The sequence below is a fragment of the Phyllostomus hastatus genome, unplaced genomic scaffold, assembly GCF_019186645.2.
Source record: "Phyllostomus hastatus isolate PE091 unplaced genomic scaffold, TTU_PhHast_1.1 phas_scaffold_60, whole genome shotgun sequence".
In the NCBI taxonomy this organism is placed as follows: domain Eukaryota; kingdom Metazoa; phylum Chordata; class Mammalia; order Chiroptera; family Phyllostomidae; genus Phyllostomus; species Phyllostomus hastatus.
In genome coordinates this window covers 1,033,310-1,049,346 of record NW_025334038.1, presented here as the reverse complement: position 1 = coordinate 1,049,346, position 16,037 = coordinate 1,033,310, and positions in this window count along the sequence as shown.

Below are 16,037 nucleotides of genomic sequence, written 5' to 3'. Positions count from 1 at the left end.
GAATTACCAGATCTCTGATCATGCCAGGACACCTTAGCGTGATAGAGTCTTCTACTTCTAATGAAAAAAAAAAAATTATGGTGTGAGTAGCTTTAACCAAGATACAGTTTGAATACCTAGAGTCTAGGTCCTAGACCATCCTCAAAGCCCTCGATTTGCTCGAGGCTGTTCTACTGTGTCAGGTATTTTCATAAGGTGGTACTGACACCCTCTCTTTGACCTTCTGTTCTACCACTGCTGTCCTTCCGTAGCCTGTCCATGGCAAATACATGCACATGAATGCATGTGCACACACCAAAACACAAATGAAGGCCTGAGTTTTTCACTGAATGTTCTAAATTACTGAGATCTACTTTCTACCAAAATTACCCAAATGATTAAATTATCTATAGTAAATTTATTAATTGCTCTGCCAAGTGAAAGACTCAGCAAATTATCTATGAGAACTAGTAAAACTTGTAAAAGGGTACCCTGAAGTGATGCTTCAGAGATAATTAGGGATAAGTGACAATGAACCCAATAATCAGTACTTGGAATATGCTTTTCTGCATTGTTGGAAGAAAGAAAACTTTGGTTATGTTCTTTTTTCATTTTGTTTTTCTTTTTTCAAAAATTATTGTAAGATAGTTCATAGCCCCAGCTTTGGGCTCTCTTCCCCTATCATTCAATATGTGTGTGCAGGGGCATGTGGGGGCACAAGTGGATGTGTGCATGTGCTTCAACTTCCTTCTGATTCTAAGTCATGGGCCATTAACAATGTCTGACTGCAAAACTAAGGAGCCACTAAATATTATACTACTTATAAGTAATCTGTTGCCCAGGGAATTGAGCTACTTAATGGAGCCTTGAATTAATGTGTAACTTAAGAAATAAATCATTCTACAAATATAGGCTGCTAAATGCATAATTTAAGCTGTTCTATTTATTTCACTACTTGGATAGGTGAAAAAGGAGTTATAAGTACAAATACTAAAAAATAAAGTGTATTGACCCAGGCATTGTGCAAATTACACATGTTATCTGTTTGGGTTATCCCATTTTACAGATAAAGAAACTGAGGCTTTGAAAGGTTTATGTAACTAATCCAAGGTCATACTGTAGAATTCAAATCCAAGTATGTATCACTCATGACTGCTAGATACTACATCTCTGTGGTAGACAGAGTGAGGCAAAGAGTGAGTATATGTTCTAGGATGTCGATTAGTGTGCCTAAATGCAAGTATGGAGCTTGTTTGCTGATATTGACTGGAGAACACAATTGTAAAGGTGAAATTAGGAGAACCACATAGGTTTTATGGCAAAGATCTTGGGAGAGAGAGATGGATCACTGAGTTCTCAGAAAGCTGCAGCTGATGACTGACCTTTCTAAACCTTGAGCCCTAGTAGCTGGGATGACATAGTCACTAACCATTAGTAATGCAAGAAGATCCCAGTTCAGGAGGATCTAGGTGACTGTGTGTTTCTAGAAACTTCTTTGGACTTTTATTCAGAGAGATCCTCCCAGGTTCAGCTGGCTGGGCTTCTCAGGGTCCCATGTTGAGGCTGACCTTGTGCTGACCTTCCTTCAGGGAAGGCTGAGCTCCACCCCACAGTCACCCCCACAGCCTGGGATAACACAGTTAGAGGCTGTGCTCTGTGGGTCTCTGATGCTTCCTGAGCACCTCAGTCATGTATACAGGCAGGAGTGAGTTCTGCCCAGCTATCTCCCTAGCATACCACTTGGGTCTTGAAAGCGGTATTGTATGGAGAAGATGTACTGAGAGACTTCACAGGGGCTGATGGATGGGTAGTGGAATGTCAGGGACATGCCTGGTAGGTGGGAGGGTGAGAGGCTGGCCCATTGTTCAGTATGTCTGTGTCCCATCCCTCTACCTCCAGGAGATCTGCTCAGATCTTAGAGATGCAAGTCTCTTGAGGAAGCTGAGCCTACAATCTTTACCCTCTTATCATGCCTCCAGCTGGTGACAGAGAAGGCAAAAATCTAGCTTTTTCCATTCCTGGCATATGAGCCTTCTATTCCATTTGACATATTTAGCCAAGCCCCTGCCATGTAGTTAGCACCATCCTTTTATTTCAGGAGGTTAGGAGCTGAAGTCAAACATCTCCCAAGACAGAGGAGTTCCATTAGCATAGGGCTCAAAGGATACCCTTGTCTGTTTAGGACCAGGGCTGCAGATTAACTTCTGGAGCCTGGAGGGAGGGAGGAAACGTGTGTGAAAGAGGTCAGCTCCCTGATGGGGGTGTCCCACCCTGTGCCTTTCTTTGGAAAGATGTGCCCCACCCTCCCCTTAATTGCTGGTGGCTTTTTCAGGCTGGACAGGAACCTTGGGAACTGTCCAGCAAACAATATTCTGAACTGCAGGGGAAGACTTCTCGTCTCAGTCAGCTGCACTGGGAGCTGCGTATGCATGGCTGGGTGGGGTGGGGGGCGACCAGGCTGTGGGCACTGGAGGGGAGCCACTGCCCACCATCGTGTCTGACCTGTAAGCAGTTGCGTTCCTAATGGCTAGTTAATTAAAAAGAAGCCCAAGGGCCTAAGGAGGCCCACAGTGGGTTGGAAACTTCTAGTTATAGGGAGATTCCAGGTTTCAAACTAAAGTAATATAAAAGGTATAGATTGTTCAAGCACCTTCTGTTATAGGTGTAAACCTGAAGGCTCTGAAAGGGACAGTGACTAACTGATGGTCACAAAGCTAATTAAGAGTTTGGCCTGGGACCTGATCTTGTTGCTACCATAGCCCACTTTCTACATACAGTAGTCAGCATATATTTACACCCAGATATGTTCACAACCAGCAGCTAATAACTCGGTAGACCCTGAAATTTTTGCCTGTTTCCTTAGCTGCCAGGTCTCATGCCCCTTCCCGTCAGCAAAGCACTCTCAAGTGTGACTCTACTGACTGCCCTCCCATGACAATGCTCCCAACTTAGCAGAAGTTTCAGGGGAGAAAAAGAGGCTCCTCTTTGCCTACAGATGAATTTTGGCCACATGTTAACTGCTACAATAGATTGATGGTTACATTAAGTTCATTACTATTCTCTTACTTTTCTACTTATGTGTTTGAAAATTTCCATAATAAAGTTTCCTTAAAATATAATAAAAGAGCCCTGGCCAGTGTGGCTCAGTTGGTGGGAGTGTTGTCCTATAACAGAAAGGTTGCAGGTTTGATCCCCAGTCTAGAAGCACAGTCAGGTACGTACCATCTCTGGTCTTCTGGTCCAGATGCACATGGGAGGCAACCGATTGATACTTCTCTGTTGCATTGATGTTTGTCTCTCTTCCTCCCTTCTCTCTCTTCCTCAGTCTCTAAAAGCAGTAAAAAAAATGTCCTTAAGTGAGCATTAAAAAAATAAAAAATATATAATAAAAGATGACCTGTCCTCAGGAAAATGCCAGTGAGTCAACTGTAGTTTGGGAGTAGCAAGGCCTGCATGACCAGTGGCTGGGGAGGCGGATTCAGGCCATGTCAGTTAGGATGCTTTCTGGTGCAAAGCACTAAAAGTTTTAACTGAGGTCCACTTAACCAGCCAGTGTTCTCCATTTCCCCCCAAAGCATGCTGACAATGCCCACTGTACACTGCATGCTCATAGCTAATAAGCTAACTAGCAAACTGGCCTGCAGGCCAAATCAGACCAGCTGCCTGGTTTTGTAGATAAAGTTTCCTGGAATGCAGTCAAGCCTGTCTCTTCACTTGTTGTCTAAGGCTACTTTCTCACTACAAGGGCAGAGGTAAGGAGTGGCTACTGAGACTGCATGGGCTGCAAAAGCTGTAAATATTTACTCTGTGGCCCTTACAGAGTAAGGTCTGTTCCAGAGCTGCAGGCACTCCAGCTCCTACCATTGAAGTGGAATGCTCACCAATCAGTTGTATCTGGTTCCAAACCTGTTGTCAGTTACATTCACTGTTGTAAGTATATGACTTAAATAACAGTGTTCAAATCAGTGAAATAAGAGTGTAAAAAGAAAATGTTATTTCCGTGTAAATCAGGTTAAATACCTTGGAAACACCCAATAAATGCAAATCACTAAAAACAATTGCTATTATATCAAATATGGGCAAGGGCATTGTATAAAGTAGAGTTGGGGGCATTGTACAAACCTAGATACTTTTGCATTCAAAACGCTTTGTGAGCATCTTTGAGCATCACAATAAAGACTTTGAAATTGCATGTTGTGGACAACATTCTATAGGTGCATTTTATGTATGAAAGATGACCCATATTGAAGAAAAGACCTTACTTAACCTTACATGAAAATATTGGAAAATAAACGTACATCTGTGATTTGAAAGGAAAATAAAAGGTTTAGGAATACACATACACCCACAGTTTTTGAGACATAGTTTATGGGTTTCTACTTGAACCAACTTTTCCAAAATGGTCCAATTACTAACTCCAGTAGTGTCAGATGTGAGGGCTTTTCCTATAACAGAAAACCCACCCTAAAATTGCTTTTTAAAAAAAGCAGTTTCCCTTCATGTCACTATGTTCTTTTCTATCTTCCCCTTGTTTCCTCTTCCAGCATGGAGATGTCTGCACCTGAGAAAGCAGACGGGGAGGGGAGGGCTGCATTGTGGAACACTGGCCTTGGCCCCAAGGAACTGGGACAGAGATAGCTGGTTATGGAGGTAGCTGGAGTGCCCAGATAAGTAACAATGAGCAAATAGTTAATTGATTGAGAAAATAAGTAAATGTATTGAGGATAATGGGAACCTGTTTTCTCACTTTCTGAAGAAGGATTTAGAAAAATAAGCATAAGGAAGTCTAAGGAGAACCTTGAAGTGTTAGAGTGGAATTGGAAGTATCATATGAACTCCTGGGATCTTAAATATATTAAACCAGATAGATATAGAAATAGTTATAAATATCTGTGTATGTGCATATTGATGTACACATATGTTCACTGAGAAGCAAGGACATCTAAGTAGCAATGAGCACACTTAACATTCAACCTTTAGAGTACAACCTATGAAATAAAATAAGAATCCATGAGTCCAAACTGATGCAAATAAGTAAATGCATACGTGAATAAAGGGGGGAAGGGAAGGTATTCCTTACAAAAGAATGCAACTATTGAAATAGGAGAACTGACGGAAATAATCACCATCTGGCAACCACTCCAGTGGCAGAAGCAGTAAGTAGATCCTCCTACAGGTAGGAGACATAAGTGGACCTGAAGGCTAGTCAGTAAAAGTGGGATGAGGAGCAGAATATGGTATATTAAACTATCTTTTCACAATGTGCTAATCAAATACAGAAGGAAAGATGACAACTTTATTATGGAGAAACCCTGCAGACACAAGCCTGACCAGATGATAAAGGTTAATATTGCTCAGTGTGGGTGGGTCTGTAGTAGGCAGTTAGACAGGCATGAGCAGAGCAGGAAGGATGGGCCAGGTGCAGAGGGTCACCAGGGCATGAACAAAACTATAAGCCTTTGCCCTACCACTCCCTTAAACATTAACCTCTGGAGATGACTTCCAGGCCTCAAGTGTGTTTCAGTTCCAAGCGAATAAAAACAACAAAACCAGGTGGAGCGATGCCATGGATGACATCATTAGCTGCATTGACTAGTGATCCTCTGCTCTCATGCCAACCAGTCAGTGGAGACCACAACCCTGAGGGGCACACTGAAAATCTGATGAATATTCTATTGAGATTCTCCCCTGAGACCTCAGATAAGAGCCCTTGAGACTGGGACCCTGTGTGTGCACTCTCTCTCTCTCTCTATCTCTGCCTCTCTCTCTTTCTGGAGCATGCCCGCAACTTTCCTCAGTCTTTGGCCTCTGTAACTCATTTCCTGAGTCCATTTCTTCCACAGCTCACTTCTTCTACTTCTGTGACTTTCTAAATAAACTTTCTCTTATAGTTTGAGTCTTGGTTCTGAATTTTTTTCTTAGCCAGAACACAAGTACCAAAGTTGCTGAATCAAGGACTAACACTTGGTACTGTTTCTCCACCAGCAGGTACACATAATGCACCTCCCGATGAGGGGACCAAGAAGAGCTCAGCATCTGCTCTGAAGTTCCTACCAAGAACGTAGGGCCTGCACATGTGCAAACACTTGGCAGACTGAGATTTGAGATCATCCTATGAAATGAAAAGACCCATATAGTCAAACTCCCAAGGCAAGGGAGACAGGGAACTGTTCCAGCTGAAAGTAGGCTGAGGAGACAGGGAGACTAAACACAGTGTGTGATCTTGAATTGGATGTTGGGCCAAAAGAGAAAAACAGACATTTCCAGAAGAGTTGATGAAATTTGAAGACAACCCTTGGATTGTCTAGGAGATTTGTACCAATGTTAATTTGCTGATTGTAGGAATCATTCTAATGTAAGAGATAGTCCTTATGTCAGGGGAATTATGCATTAGGGTATTTAGGGTTTATGAAAGAGGCAAAGACAAAGAGAGAAGACAGTGATAAAGCTGTGCAATAAAATGTTAACAGTAGAGAATCTGAATGTAGAGTGTGAAGGAGTTCTTTGTATTATTCTTGCCAATTTTATGAAGGTTGGAGACTTTCAAAATTAAAAACAAATAATTAGCAAAAAAAATTCAAATGAAATAAAATTAAATCAAAGAGCTGGTAAAAAATGAAAAATCCCCGAGTTATACAGGCTTAGGCATGGTTTATTCAGGACTCCAGTTCTCTTTCTCTGCTGCACTCTCAGCTTGTGCTTCTCTGTGAATTTTATCCTTAGACTGGTTTCCTCTTGATCCCAAGGCAGCTGCCAGCAACAGGGACTATATGCCTCCAGACTTTGGACAGTGGACACGTTACATTATTCAGATTCATCTAACTGGGCTCTTCTAGATTCTGAATGTGTGTGAATCCCACCCAAACCATAGAGCTGCTGCATTGTGGTGAAAGAGTTCCCCGAAGGAAAACAGGCATGCTGTTGGAAAATAACCTAAGCACTCAATCAATAAAAGTCTACACACAATTGTGTATAGAGTAGATGTTCAATAAGGTGAATTTAGTGCAGATACAGAGGAATGTCCAAAAGTGTCAAAAAAACACTTTTACCAAAATAATTGAAATTATTTTTCTAGAAGAATATATATTATTCAAAAGAATGAGAAGACAAGGTGGGAAAAAATATTTGCAAAAGGCATAGCTGATAAAGGAATGTTAACCAAAATATACAAAGAATTCTTCAAACTCATCAATAAGAGAATAAACAACTCAATTAAAAAGTAGGCCAAAGACTTTAACAGATACATCATCAAAGAAAATACACAGATGGCAAATAAGCATATGAAAAGATGCTCTACATTATGTCATTAGGTAAATGCAAATTAAAACAACAATGAGCTATTATTGTACAGCTATTAGCATGGCCGAAATCCAGAACACTGACAACACCAGATGCTGATGAAGACATGGAGCAACAGGAACTCTCATTCACTTCTGGTGGGAATGCAGAATGACACAGCTACTTTGAAAGACAGCTTGGGGGCTTCTTAAAAACAAAAAATACCTTTACCATATGAACCAACAATCATACTCCTTAGTCTTACTCAAATGAGTTGAAAACTTGTGTCTACACAAAAACCTACACACGGATATTTATAGCGGCTTTATTCATGATTGCCAAAACTTGGAAGCAACCAGATATTCTTCAAGAGGTGAATGGATACATAAACTTTGACACATCTAGACAATGGAATGGTATTCAGTACTAAATCACACTCTAGTATCAAGACATGAAAAGACTGGAGGGACTTTAAATCCGTATTAGTAAGTGAAAGAAGCCAGTCTAAAAAGGCTATATGATTTTAATGATAAGACATTCTGGAGAAGGCAAAACTATGGAGACAGTGAAAAGATCAGTGGTTTTCAGGAATTAGGAGGGAAGAAGAGATGACTAGGCAGAGCACAGAGGCTTTTGGGGGGGATGAAACTACTCTGTGTGATACTGTAATAGTAGATAACATGTCATTTGTCAAAACCCACAGAGTGTACAACACCAAGAGTGACTGTAATGCAAACTATGAAATGTGGGTAATAATGACATGATAATGCAGGTTCACTGATTGTAACAAATGTACCATTATGGTGCTGGGCTGTTGATAGGGGAGGTTGTGCACATGGGTGGAGATGGAGGTATATACAAGCTATCTATACTTTCTGCTCAGTTTTGCTGTGAACCTAAAACTTCTCTAAAATACAAAGTTCTTTAATAAATATAAAACTAAAAAGCAATGAAAAAGAGAGTCAAAGATCTATCCTCAAAAGACAGCAGGCCCCAGCAATGTTATAGGCAAGTTTTACCAAATTTTCAAGGAAGATGTAAGTTCTGTGCAATATAAACTGTTTCACAACTTAACAAAAGTAAATAACTTTCTGCCTCTTTTAATAATCCTGGCATGCATATATTTTAAATTATATATTACCACAGTAAATTCACTAGCGAATTTAAAGAAAAAAGCTTCATGACCAATAGAATTTTTCTCAGAAATGCAAGGAATGTGCAAGATCACTATAAAGGAAACTCAGAACTAAAGGATGTAAAACCCTTGATAAATGGAGAGACATTAAATACTCCAGGATAGGAAAACTTGATTGGGTAAAGGTGTTTTTTCCTCCCCAATCAATCCATAAGTCTATAGATATAATTCCAATCAAAACATCAACAATATTTTTAGTGAAGTTTGATTATTCTTTTACAGGTCATCTGAATTAGAAAAGCATGAGGATAACAAAGTCAATTTTGAAAATAATAATAATCAGGAGGTATCTGAACTATCATTTAGCAAACACTTTATTTTTTTAATTTTTTATTATTATTCTATGAGAGTTGTCCCAGATTTTCTCCCTTTGCCCTCCTTTGCCCAGCCCACTCCCAGCTCCCACAGTCAATCCCCACACTGTTGTCCATGTCCATGTGTCATTCATACATGCTCTTTCACTAGTCCCTTCCCCTTCTTTCCACTATTATCCCTCTTCCCCTTCCCCTTTGGTCACTGTCAGTCTATTCCATGTTTCCATGCCTCTGGTTCTATTTTCCTAATTAGTTTATTTTGTTCATTAGATTCCTCTTATAGGTGAGATCATAGGATATTTTTCTTGCACCAACTGGCTTATTTCGCTTAGCTCGATACTCTCTAGTTCCATCCACACTATCTCAAAAGATAGGAGTTTCTTCATTTTTATTACTGCGTAGTATTGCATTATGTAAACGTAGCACAGTTTTTTGATCCACTCATCTACTGATGGGCACTTAGGCTGTTTCCAGCACTTGGCTATCGTAAATAGCGCTGCTATGAGCATCAGGGTGCATAGGTTCTTTTGAATCAGTGATTCAGGATTCTTAGGGGATAGTCCCAGCAGTGGAATCGCTAGGTCAAAAGGCAGTTCCTTTTTTTCTTTGGGTGGGGGGGATTCCATATTGTTTCCACAGTGGCTGCAGCAGTCTACATTCCTACCAACAGTGCACTAGGGTTCCCTTTTCTCCACATCCTCTCCAGCACTTGTTTGTTGATTTATTGATAAGTGCCATTCTGATAGAGGTGAGGTGGTATCTCATTGTGGTTTTAATTTGTATCTCTCTGATAGCTAGTGATGTTGAATGTCTTTTCAAATGTTTATGGGCCCTCTGTATGTCCTCCTTGGAGAAGTATCTGTTTAGGTCCTTTGCCCATTTTTAAATTAGATTCTTTGTTTTCCTGGTGTTGAGTTGGATGAGTTCGTTATATATTTTGGAGATAAAACCCTTGTCTGATATATCATTGGCAAATGTGTTCTCCCATATGGTCAGTTCCCTTTTAATTTTGATTATGCTTTTCTTTAGTCATGCAGAAGATTTTTAGTTTGATGTAATCTTATTTGTTTATTTTTTTCCTTTATTTCCCTTGTCATAGTAGATATATCAGCAAAAATTTGCTGTGTGAGATATCTGAAATTTTACTGTCTATGTTTTCCACTAGGATGTTTATGGTGTTACAATTTATATTTAAGTCTTTTATCCATTTTGGGTTTATTCTGGTATAGATGGTGTAAGTTGGTGGTCTAGTTTCATTTTTTTTTCATGTACCAGTCCAGTTGTCCCAAGACCATTTATTGAAGAGGCTATTTTTACTCCATTGCATGCTCATGCACCCTTTGTCAAATATTGATTGACCACAGAGACATAGGTTTATTTCTGGGCTCTCTCTATTCTGTTCCACTGACCTATATGTCTGTTCTTATGCCAGTACCAGACTGTTTTGATTATAGTGGCCTTATAGTGTAGTTTGATATTAGGTATTGTAATTCCTCCTGCACTGTTCTTTGTTAAGATTGCTGCAGGTATTTGGGGTCTTTTATGGGGGAAATCCATATAAATTTTTGAAATATTTATTCTAGATCTGTGAAATATGCCATTGGTATTTTAATAGGAATTACATTGAATTTATAGATTGCTTTGGGTAGTATGAACATTTTTATGATGTTAATTCTTCCAATCCATGAACATGGTGTATGCTTCCATTTATTTGTGCCTTCCTTAATTTCTTTCTTCAGTGTTGTATAGTTTTTCAAGCACAGGTCTTTCACATCCTTGGTTAAATTTATTCCTGGGTACTCTATTTTTCTTGTTGCTATAGTAAATGGGATTCCCCCTCCCACCCACTGCCCAGCCAATTTCTCTTCATTTAGCAAACATTCTAAAGTTAAGTAACTATAATACTGAGGCACTGGTGTATTAACAGATAAACCATTCAATGAAACAAGAAAAAGTACAAAAATAAACCTAATGAGTAAAATATTTATTCATCCAACAAAGATTTATTAAATACCTATTATGTGCCAGCACTCTTTTCCATGCAGGCAATGTGAGAATAAAAAATACAGATGATGTCCATGTCCTTTGGAACTTAGATTCTAGTGGTGGAAGATGACAAATAAGTGAACGAGTACTTTGATTTGAGTACAGCCAGTGGTGACAGGTGCAACTCAGACCAGGAGAGCAGCAGGGGAAGTGGTGAGAAGTGGTCAGACTCTGGATATTTTGAAGGTAGACCAGCCGGATTTTCTCACTGATGTTAATGTGTGGAATGTGGGAGAAAGGGGTATGAATGAGGCCAAAGGTTAGGTCTTGGACACTAGAAGAATGGGGTGTTCCTGTACTAAGATGGGGGAGATATAGGGAGAGCTAGGAGGAAGGAAGCTCATGAGTTTGCTTCTGGTCCTTTGGTTGGAGATGCTCACCAGACTTTGAAGGGTGTGTCTGATAAGTAGTTGGTATATGAGAATAGAATTAGGTAAAACACTGGGCTAGAAATATGAAATTGGATGTCAGTCAGCATGTAAATAGTATTGAAACCCAGTGACTGGAAGGTCATTGGGAAAGTGTTGACAAAGTCTAGAAGGACAGGGCCCTGGGCCTTCAACTAGCAGGTAGTCAGGAATGTGTAGGTAATTAATGAAGGAGGCTGGGAAGAAACAGCCAGTGAATTAGGAGGAGAATGAGGAGAGTGAGGTGTCCTGGAAGTGAGTGAAGGAGGTATCTCAAGGAGGAGGGAGTGGTCCATTCAGTCAAGTAGAGTGATGTCCATAACCATGAGACTTAGTCTAGCATTTGTGGTCTACACACAAATGCACTTGGGAGCAACCCATAGCAACTTCAGAGTAGTAAGAAAGAGGGCAAAACCATGGGAGGGAGGTGAGCTTTATATATCATAATCCACTTATTTTATTAAACAAAAAGAGCTCTGAAACAAATATCATTAAAATTGTAATTACTAGTTCCAGCCAAGATGGAGGCATAGTTAGAAATGCTTGGCTTCCTTGCACAACCAAAAGAAAGATGATAACCAATTTAAAAACAAAGAACAACTAGAACTGCCAGAAAATTAAACTGTATGGAAGTCCGACAACCGAAAAGTTAAAGAAAAATTGCATCAGACTGGTAGGAGGGGTGGAGATGGGGGCAGAGAAAATGCTTTCAAGGCAAGGTGGCAGACTGTGCAGGCAATCCCACATTTACACATGAATAAACCAGGAGGAACAATGGGGAAGCAAGACAGACCATGAAACCCAGGGTTTCAGCATGGAAAACTAAACACTCAAAAATCCTTGGCTGTAAAATCCTGTGGGGGTTGTGGTGGTGGGGGAAACTCCCAGTCTCAAACAAGAGTCCATGGGAGAGGTCCACAGGGTCCTAAAATGTACACAAACCCATTCACCTGCAAATCAACACCTGAAAAGGTACAATTTACTTGTAGGAAGCAAGGGAAGTAATGGAAAGTGGAATGAGAGCTGAGCAAGCAGCATTTTTCCCTCTCTAACCCCTCCCCCTCTTACCCCTCCCCCACATACAGAGCCACAATGCAGCAAAGAGGGTTGCCCCAACCTGGCAAATACCTAAGGCTCCACCGCTTATTATGTAACAGGTGCACCGAGACAAAGAAATATGGCCCAAATGAAAAAACAGATCAAAACTCTAGTAAAAGAACTAAGCAATGAGGGGATAGACAACCTATATGATGCAGAGTTCAAAGCACTGGTAATCAGGATGCTCATAGAATTGACTGAGCTCAGTCATAAAATGAAGGAAGAAATGAAGGCTATACAAAGTGAAATGAAGGAAAATATACAGGGAACCAACAATGAAGGGAAAGAAACTGGGACTCAAATCAACGATTTGGATCACAAGGAAAAAATGAACATCCAATTACAACAAAATGAAGAAACAATGATTCAAAAAAATGAGGAGAGGCTTAGGAACCTCTGGGACAACTTCAAACCCTCCAACATCTGAATCATAGAGGTGCCAGAAGGAGAAGAGAAAGAACAAGAAATCGAAAACTTATTTGAAAACATGATGAAGGAAAACTTCTCCAATCTGGCAAAGAAAATAGACTTCCAGGAAAGTCCTGGAAAATAGACTCTCGGGAATCTCAGAGAGTCTCAAAGAAATTGGACCCTAGGAGGAAAACACCAAGGTTCATTATAACTATATTACGCAAGATTAAGGAGAAGGAGAGAATCTTAAAAGCAGCAAGAGAAAAGAAGACAGTTACCTACAAAGAAGTTCCCATAAGACTATCAGCTGATTTCTCAAAAGAAACCTTCCAGGCAAGAAGAGGCTGGAAAGAAGTATTCAAAGTCATGAAAGGCAAGGGCCTACATCCAAGATCACTCTATCCAGCGAAGTTATCATTTAGAATGGAAGGGCAGATAAAGTGCTTCCCAGATAAGGTCAAGCTAAAGGAGTTCATCATCACCAAGCCCATATTATATGAAATATTAAAGGGACTTATCTAAGATAAAGAAGATGATCAAAAATATGAACAGTAAATGACAATAAATGTACAACTATCAACAACTCAACTTAAAAAGCAAAAATTAAGCTAACAACTAGAACAGGATCAGAATCATAGGAATAGAGATCACATGGAAGGTTATCAGTGTGGAGGGGGGGAAGGAGAATCGGGGCAGGGGAGGTACGGGGAATAAGAAGCATGATAGATAGGCACAAAATAGACACAGGGAGGTTAAGAATAGTATAGGAAATGGAGAAATCAAAAAACTTAACATATGTGACTGATGGACATGAACTAAGACAGGGTAAGGGGGAATGATGGAGGGTGGGGCATACAAGGAGGAGGGGGACAAAGGGGAGAAAAAAACTGGGACAACTCTAATACCATAATCAATGAAATATACTTAAAATTGTATTTACTAAATGCAGACAACTATAATTGAACCATAATAAAGTAATTAAAAAATTGTATTTACTTACTGTTTATTTTGAGCATTGAATTCATGCATGTTTGTTATATTATTTCCTTGATTCATTCTATGTGCTTAAAATGTTTCAAAATAAAAAGAAAAACCATTTATAAGTATTTAAAACTCATATGCATAAAATAATTTTAAACCAGTTCTCAAGAAAATGGTCAATGGTTGTCACTAGCAGGTTTGCATACAATGTGGGCCTGAGGCACTGTTGCCTCATTAAAAAATATTTAAAATTACTGGTATTTTATGTTTTATACATGCATTGGTATAAAGAAAAATATGAGCCAGGCTGGATTCCTTATTATATATTCATCATTATTATATGCCTTTTTCCTCTGATTATAAAAGAAATGAAAATGAAAACATTCTAGAGGAGACCCTGAAAGTCTTGTGGCTGCATGTGCTCTGCTGTGTACCCTGAACTCTGGGCCAGGGCCTGGGGTCAGGGATTGGAGGGAGACTTTCTTTTTCCTCTATACCTGGTGTTTTATTTGAACTTTTAAAATCATACACATTTATCCCGTTTTAAAAAGAAGGCAAAACCTACATGTCAATAAGGAAAAGATAAGTAACCTAATGGAAGACTGAGGAAGGATAGAATGAGGCAATTCACAGCTGAGTCAATTCAAATGGCCAGTAGCCCTCAAAAAAATGCTCAATTATACATAAGCAGAAAAGTGCAAATCAGATGATGACGAATTTTTAACTGACAGAAATGAAAAACACTGGTGCTATCAAGTGTTGATGTGGGTGTGGGGAAATGGGCTCTCTCCCAGTATGATGGGAGTGGTCATCAGTTTAGTCTTTCAGGAAAGCAATTTGTTGATATTTATCCACACATATAATGCAAATCCCCTTTGGTCAGGCAGGCTTTATTCCCAAGACATCTAACATATGGAAATACTCTCACGTACAAAAAAGATTCAGGCACAGGTATATGCATTGCAGCATTGTTTGACTACAAAATTAGAAATAACCGAAACATCCATAAATAGATACATAAAATGTTCAATAAACCCAAACACAAAGTGTCCGTAAACTTAGATATATACCATAATCACAAATTATGTAATATAGATACAGATATAAATACATATATCTCCTGCAAAAAATGTTAATTATTGTTAAAACAATGAGATAACGAACATGCATCAATATGGTATATGGTAGACAGAAAGTCTACCATATCGTTACACAAAAGAAGCAAGCTGTTAAACAGTAAGCGTGAGCCCAGCTGTCTGAGATGTGCCCACATGCCACATGCAGCAGGATCCATGCTCCACTCTGCACAGCACTGACCTCTGGAAGTTGGGTGGGGAAGGACGCTTTTACTCCTCAATTTGTATACTTTCATGGTGCTGACTTTTCTTATAAAGACAACATGATTACACAATACATATATAAAATTTTAAACATTTGAAAAATTCAACAGGCAGTTGCTAGGCAAGCCTGGAAACAGTTCTTGCTTCACAGGCCAAGGGGAGTGAGGGGCTTGGAGAAGGCAGATCTGTGGGGCCTGGGGCAGCTTCTGTTTGGAAACTTGAAGCTTCAGGTTTTCAGAGATGGAAAGGCCTGGGGTTCTTTGTCAGGGCAAAAACTGTGTGGCCAGGCCCGGGTCAGGCAGTTTCACAGACTCCAGATGGTGCAATTTGCAACCCTGCCCAGTTCAGTAAGGGAGATGTCATTCCTACTTTCAAGATGAAGGTCCCGAGGCTTGGAGATCACCTGGTGGGAAGCAGCAGAGTCCCCTGGAGCTGAGTCTCAGGTAGGAGAGAGGGCTGCAAACCTCCCTAGGATGGTTTGCAGCCCTCTGATGGATGCCCTAGGATGGAGTGTTGCCAAGCTCTGGGGAGATGAGGCTGGAGCCTGAGAACATTGGACCCAATGGCATGTGGGAAGTGGGAGCAGCAGAGTGTGGACCAGTGCCAGTTTGGGGCACTCATGTCCTGTGTAGGGAGAGAGGGCTGGATATCCTGGGGTCACTTTTGTCCTCAGGCCCTGATGATGACTTGAGCAGTGTCAATGTTGGCATGTGTCAGGGATGAAGGGGTGAGGGCAAAGCAGCCTCAAACCCCCTGCAAACCAGAGCAGATCAAAAGACAAAGAAAGAAAGGTTAAAGACAGTGCCAGGCTACTGGCCACAGTCCTAGAAAGCAGCCAGGGCTGTTCAGATCCTCCAAGGGAACAGCCTGTATCTGGAGTCCCTCCCTCCCAGGATTCTGGCCCGAAGAGGTAACTGACACATCCTAAATATCACCAGTACTGGGGGACCGCTAGCCAAGCTAGAACCTAAATCTCGGGCTCCCCTTC